The sequence below is a fragment of the Mesocricetus auratus genome, unplaced genomic scaffold (assembly GCF_017639785.1).
Source record: "Mesocricetus auratus isolate SY011 unplaced genomic scaffold, BCM_Maur_2.0 Super-Scaffold_100033, whole genome shotgun sequence".
Taxonomy (NCBI): domain Eukaryota; kingdom Metazoa; phylum Chordata; class Mammalia; order Rodentia; family Cricetidae; genus Mesocricetus; species Mesocricetus auratus.
In genome coordinates, this window is record NW_024429213.1 from 3,966,235 (window position 1) to 3,973,958 (window position 7,724).

Below are 7,724 nucleotides of genomic sequence, written 5' to 3' on the forward strand. Positions count from 1 at the left end.
GGCAGGGAAGGAGGGGAGGGAGAGGGAGCTAGGATTGACATTTGAAGAAAGTTTGTTTCTAATTTAAATTTAAAAAAGCTTTTGTTGAGACTTTAACTTTTATTAAATTCATTGGGTATGGTTTTAAAAATCTATGTATAGGTACTTTCAATTTGCTATATCAACATACCAGCATGTAAGCTGGACTCAACTATTGTTCAGGAAAAGAGTATATGCCTAACAGGCTCATCTTGGAGTACCATGGGACTTGGCTGATAACCTACACTCGCATTGGATTATATAACAACCATGTGATTTGCTGCCATCTGGGAAGCCATGTGACTCAGACACCATCTTTCCTAAGGTTAAAGATAGGGTATGCTATATGATTTCATCACCATTGTGGTTAAGGTGACCAACCACATGATATAAGTTAACTTAGGCAGTACCCACTGAGCCCTCTGCTTATCATTGCATCTCCCTTTTACTAGACTAAGGAGGCAACATCAGGCTTCTAAGATGGCTTGTTTTGAAACTGAGTCACATAAAAAAACTGGCATTTTGTATAAGTATATTATAAACGGATGAGTAAAATGAGGTCTCCAGTCTCTCTGTGAACTGTATTTATGGTTTAAGTTCTCCAGTCTCTCTGTGAACTGTATTTATGGTTTAAGTTTCTTTTGATACTAAAGGATCTTAAGCTAGGAGTTCTATTTTTTAAGCTCAAATTTAACATGGGAAATTTTAAAATCCTAATCATATGATAAAGTTACTATTTTATTATAAACTGTTAAAGATAATTAAGATATACAAATTATTGGCCAGCCTTGTATTGTACAAATATAATTCACTTACCTAGCCAAGTTTGAAGGGAGAGACCTATTTTTATATCCCATCACACTATATTCTGTATATGCTGTCAATAGTAAGCCTAAAACAAAACAAGTTTGGTTAATGTAAAATAATATTCAAATCATGTATATAAAAATTGTTTATAAAAGCAGTTCCCTTGGATGGAGCACCATCCTACCAGAATAAGTTGCATGCTAGTTCATTAAAAGATAAGGATGTCTTGTAAGACCTGCCAAAAGTCTGCTGCTTCTGCTTCTGGCTGTGTAGGTCTGACCAGCTCTGGCCATGTAGGTCAAGCCAGAATAAAAAGCGCTCCTCCTTTTCTTAAAAGTAAATTATTCCTCATGTATTAGTAGCCTGATGCTACTAAGCTGACAAAGTTATAGCTAGCCTAACATTAGTACTATCTGAGAAGGGTAAATTCCAAGCATCTTCCGAATTTATTAAAGATGAGAGGGACCCATCCATAAATAGTTAGCCATACCCAAATCTCCATAGTATTGGAGGCAGAATTTTCAGAAGAACAGCATTTTCCCTCGACTGATAAGGTGAGAGGATTTTTTTTCCTCTGTGGAAGAGGGACGTGGAAAAATCTGACCTTATTTTTCCAGGCAAGAGTGGTGCAATCAATTCTCCAGTGTCCTGCTGCTTGTCTGCAGTCCTGGCAACAGGTGTAGCATTGGAGCATCTCACTTACTGGTCAGCATTATCATAATACAGGTACAGACATTGTGGTGCACCATAATCTTCTTTGGAGACCTTGGGTCACTGTCAGGATCTGAGAGTCTCTATCTGATATTGTAAGTTTTTTATCAACATTTAAATGCCATATTTAACAGATCTCTGAAGTATTAGAGTGATGCCTAGGTAAATATGAATAGAGCATGGGAGATCTTTCCATTTTCTGAGGGATACTTTAATTTCTTTCTTTAAATATTCAAAGTTCTTGCGATACAGGTCTTTCACTTGATTGGTTAGCGTTACCCCAAGGTATTTTATGTTGTTTGTGGCAATTGTAAAGAGTGATGTTTCTCTGATTTCTTTCTCAGACCATTTATCATCTGTATATAGTAGGGCTACTGATTTTCTTGAGTTGATCTTGTAGCCTGCCACTTTGCTGAAGGTGTTAATCAGCTGTAAGAGTTCCCTGGTAGAATTCTTTGGGTCATTGATGTAAACTATCATATCATCTGCAAACAGTGAAAGTTTGACCTCTTCCTTCCCAAGTCTGTTGTTATGTCCCCCTTTTCATTTCTGATTTTGTTAATTTGGATGTTCACTCTCTGTTGTTTGGTAAGTTTGGACAAAGGTTTGTCTATCTTGTTGATTTTCTCAAAGAACCAACTCTTCGTTGCATTGATTCTTTGTATTGTTTTCCTAGTTTCTACTTTATTGATTTCAGCCCTCAGTTTGATTATTTCCTGGTGTCTACTCCTCCTGGGGGAGTTTGCTTCTTTGCGTTCTAGAGCTTTCAGCTGTGCTGTTAATTCTCTAGTATAACTATTCTCCAGTTTCTTCATGTGGACACTTAGTGCTATGAACTTCCTCCGTAGCACTGCTTTCAAAGTGTCCCATAGGTTTGGGTATGTTGTGTCTTCATTCTCACTGAATTCGAGGAAGTCTTTAATTTCTTTTTTTATTTCTTCTTTGACCCAGGAATGGTGCAGATGTGCATTATTCAATTTCCATGAGTTTGTAGGTTTTCTGCAGTTGGTGTTGTTGTTGAATTCTAATTTTAAAGCATGGTGGTCTGATAAGATGCATGAAGTTATTCCAATTTTTTTGTAGCTGCTGAGGTTTGATATGTTGCCAAGTATGTAGTCAATTTTGAGAAGGTTCCATGTGGTTGTGAGAAGAAGGTATATTCTTTTTTATGTGGATGAAATGTTTTATAGATGTCTGTTAATCCCAGTTGGGTCATTACTTCTATTAGACCCTTTGCTACTTTGTTGAGTTTCTATCTGGAATTCCTGTCTAATGGTGAGAGTGGTGTGTTGAAATCTCCCACTATAACTGTGTGGTGCTTTATGTGTGATTTAAGTTCTAATAATGTTTCTTTCACAAATGTGGATGCCTTTGTATTTGGGGCATAGATGTTCAGGACAGACAATTCATCTTGGTGGATTTCACCTGTGATGAGTATGTAATGACCTCCTTCATCTCTTTTGATTGATTTTATTTTAAAGTCTAGTTTGTTAGCTATTAGGATTGCTACCACTGCTTGTTTCTTGGGTCCATTTGATTGAAAATTTTTTCCCAACTTTTAACTCTCAGGTAATGTCTGTCTTTGAGGGTGAGGTGTGTTTCTTGCATGCAGCAGAAGGTAGGGTTCTGTCTTCGAATCCATTCTGCTAGCCTGTGTCTTTTATGGGTGAGTTAAGGCCATTAATGTTGAGGGATATTAATGACCATTGATTTCTCATCCTTCTTCCATTTGCAATGGTTGTTGGTGGTGGGGGGAATTATGTGTGGAATTTCACTCCTTTGTTCTTTTGGCTGTTGGTAGAGAGGGATTCTCTAATGCCTATGTTTTTCTCGTTGTAGTTAGCTTCCTTGGGTTGTGGTTTTCCTTCCAAAATTTTCTGTAGGGCTGGGTTATGGATACGTATTGCTTGAATCTAGTTTTGTCATGGAATATCTTGTTTTCTCCATCTATAGTGATTGAGAGCTTTGCCGGGTATAGTAGTCTGGGCTGGCATCTATGGTCTCTTAGTGTTGGTAGACTATCTATCCAGGACCTTTTGGATTTCAGAGTTTCCATGGAGAAGTCAGGTGTAATTCTGATAGGTCTGCCTTTATATGTTACTTGTCCTTTTTCCTTAGCTGCTCTTAATATTCTTTCTTTATTCTGTATATTTGGGGTCTTGATTATTATGTGGCGAGGGGATTTTTTTGTGGTCCACTCTATTTGGTGTTCTGTAAGATTCTTGTACCTTCATTGGCATGTCTTTCTTAAGGTTGGGAAAGTTTTCTTCTATGATTTTGTTGAATATGTCTTCTGCCCCTTTGAGGTGGTCTTCTTCTCCTTGTTCTATACCTATTATTCTTAGGTTTGATCTTTTCATGGTGTCCCATATTTCCTGGATGTTTTGTGTTAAGGATTTGTTGGACTTAAGGTTTTCTTTGGTTGATGAATCCATTTCTCCTAGTGTATCTTCAACACTTGAGATTCTCTCTTCCATCTCTTCTATTCCGTTGGTAATGCTTGTATTGGTAGTACCTGACTGTTTGCCCAGCTTTCCTATTTCCTGCTTTTCTTCAGATTGTGTTTTTTTTATTGTCTCTATTTCAGTTTTCAACCCGTGCAGTATTTGCATTGCTTCTTGCAATTTTCGGTTTATCTTTTCGTACATTTGTTGCCTTTTATGAATTTTTTGGTTTGTTCTTTCTTCCATTTCTTGCATCTTTTGGTTTGCTTTTTCTTCCATTTCTTGCATTTTTACTCTGTTTCTTCTTCCATTTCTTTGAGGGATTTTCCTATATCCTCTTTTAGGGCCTCTATCATTTTCATGAAAGTAGTTTTAAGGTCATTCTCTTCTGCTTCATTCGCATTGGAATATTGGAGTCTTGCTCTTGTGGAGTCTCTAGAATCAGATGGTGTCATATTTGTTTTTCTGTTGCTGAGTGTGTTTTTGTATTGTCTCTTTCCCATCTCTTCTTCTACTGGGTGCAGAATGAGCCCCTTATTGGTTGGGTGGTTAGGGGACCAGAGTTCCCTTTTGGTGGGTGCTAGCAAGTCCAATAATCTGATGGTTCTTCTATTCCTTGTCCTCGTTCTGGTCCCATGGGTGGAGAAGAAGAACCGGAATCTGGGGTGCTTAGCCTCCCACCTGGTCCCCTGGACCCTTTGATGGATCCTGTTGTACCTGATCCTGAGGCCTGAACAGCTGCTCCCCTGGTCTCCCTGGCTCCTCTGGTTTCTTGGTCTCGTTGGTGGGAGAGAAGACCTGGAATTTGGGGTGTTTGGCTCCCGCCATGATTGGAAGTTCTGTGCAGTTCCCAGGCGATCCCCCAGGCACCGGAATACAGGCCCAGGAGCAGTGCCTGTTGTACCTGATGCTACCGCCGGAACAGCTGCTTCCCTGGACTCCTTTATCATTTATTGTTAAGTTTAAATTTAGATTAGAAACAAGATTGCTTCACCAGTCAGTTCCAGGTCCCTCTCCTTTTCCTTCTCCTCCTTCTATCCCCTCCCCCCAATATAAAAAGTTTTTTAAACCCCTAAACTAGTGAGACCCATGGACTTAGAAGCTACTCCAAGCCCTTTGCCAGACTTAGGTCATTATCTTACTGCATAAGAAGAAATGAACACCCCAGTTTCTAATTAGCATATGGTGCTTATGGCTGTGATCTTAATTTTTAGCTTTTCAATTTAAGTACAAATATTAACAATAAAAGCATTTTATAAGTACAAATTTCCTATGGCCATATATATACTGTTCTTAAAATTTTTTAATTTCACAATGTCTTTCTGCAGCATGAAAAATAAATTACCCTTTATGCCTTTAAAACCATTATCACCTGGGTGACTATTAAATTACAAAGTTTAGCTGCCTGAGCAAGATACATTCATGTGTATAGAAACATTGAGATGTAACATCAGCATTTTAAAATCTATTTTTTAAAAACCTGCCTTTAGGACAGGACATAAATCATCATATAAAAATCTATCTCAAAAACCAAGTTATCTTGGAGATCTGTTGTTGCCTCGTAGTTAGGCCCACTCCACCTTTACGTGATCACCTTCAATCAAGATGGAGGTTAAAGTTTGTGACATCCGTCTCTTTTCAACTCCAGCAAAATGGAGACCAGCCATGTGACTGACTAAAAAATGGTGTCAATCCAAATTGTGAAGTGACTTCCCCCCCAGCCCTCGGTTTTAGCAGCCATGACAGGCTAACATGGTCTCGTATGACCTTGCTGCTCCTGACGTGGTCACTAGGAGGTCAGATGCCCTCCTAGTGACAAGGAACCAATCAGAAGTTAGCTGGCAGGGCTGTACTTTATGGCTCTGGGTGCACTTTATGGACAAGTGCACAACAGTGATGTGCAGAGCATAGCAACCACTCTGGGATGACCTATGGGCCATAACAACCAGTTGACCAATCAACACAGGGTAAGTCGTTCAGACCTGGAAGCACACCAATCCTGAGACTGTTTCATACCCCTAGACACTCCCCTTACGCAGCTGCCCTTTAAGATCCCCACCTCACGATTTCTCGGGGTCTTTCTCCAGTCATCTGCTGCAGTCTTTCTCCAGCCATCCTCCATGGTGGATTGATGAAAGGCCAGAGCTAATGAGGTTAGCTCGTTAAACAACTTTGCTTTTTCATCAAAATGGGCCTCTTGGTGATTTGGGGGTTCAGTATTTGGCCACAACAATTGGAATCATGTCATTATGGTTCTTTTAAAATTACCTATGCATAGATTTTAAATTATCAACTCCCAGTGTTACTAGTTTTAATGTTTTAACTAGTTTTACTTTTTGGCAGATTCTTAACCATATCCAACAAAATAAACTTGTATTAAAGTAGACAATGTTCACATAAGCCAAATCAATGTTTTTCTCTTTGGCCATTCTGCTTTTGTTCGTTTGTTTGTTTCTTCTCTGTCGCAGTGTCAGGGGCTCAGACTGACAGAGCAACACAGAGGAATGCTACGCCTGGGTGTAGTGAAGGAAGAGCCATAATCAAACTCCAGCGGCAGCTTTTCAATAAAACACTTTTAACACTGCCTCCATCCAAAAGACATCTGAATTCCTGATAACCCTAATACAGTGACCAGAGCTCAGAGATAAATTCTCAGTTATATCCATAAATGACTGGCTGCTGTCAGCATTAGACAGCAAAATTATCCAAACCATTTCTGTTTCAGCTCTGTGCTTGTAACAAAATTTATTATCACATCAGAAAACACAGACAGAACTGTCCAACAGAACAAGCATACACAACTTTCTCGAGAAATAGACAAAACTTTTTAACAAGACAAACAAAACCTTTTAAGCAGAATTAACCTAGTATGATCAAATTTTTAACTTTCATTATCATTTTTCTTTCAAAATCATTGTTTGCAGGTTTGTGAAACCACAACAAACATAGTTCACATCCCCCTCTGGCCTTCTACAACTTTATATATACCTTCAGTCCATTCCTTTGATTCCTCAGATATTTTTACTTCAGACAAATTTCTCTTTCACTTTCCCTCTCTTTATTGTTTTAGTCTCCTACCTTTTCTCTCATTTCTCAGTCAACATAAAAACTTTTATCAATAACTCTAAACTTGTATCAATACATTGAATCCTGAGACTAACACGCCTTTTTTAACCAATAATAATTTGTAACCTGCCCCTCTAAACTATGACAGATATTTATAACCCCTTGGATCTGAATGACCAGGCCAGCCCTGGTGAAGGGAAGTCTGACTACAGTGTTGCAACAGAAACCTAGCACCCATAGGTTGTAACTTCCCACCACAAAGTCAAACCTGTTTGGCCACAAGTCCAGGTGGGCAGCTCTCAGGGCAGGTTGCCAGGGAATTCCATCTACCAGCATGGGAGGGGGAAGCACACTGCATGGTGGCAGGGCATTGTTAACTTCTTTGGCCATAGCAACTAACCCAGATTCTCTCTTTAACATCCGCACAGTTTATTGACTGCCCCCTGCAAGAATTGTAGCTTGCTACAGGCCAGAGAGCAAGAGAACAGCAGAGAGAGACAGACCTTGCCATCTCTCCTCTCTCTGTGCCTCTCTGTCTCTCTCTGTCTCTGTCTCTCTCTTCTCTGTCTCTGTCTCTGTCTCTGTCTCTCTCTCTCTCTCTGTCTCTCTCTCTCTCTGGAAAGTGAAGGAGGTTAGTAAACAGAAATAACTATCAATGACACACCGCCTCTCTTGCTG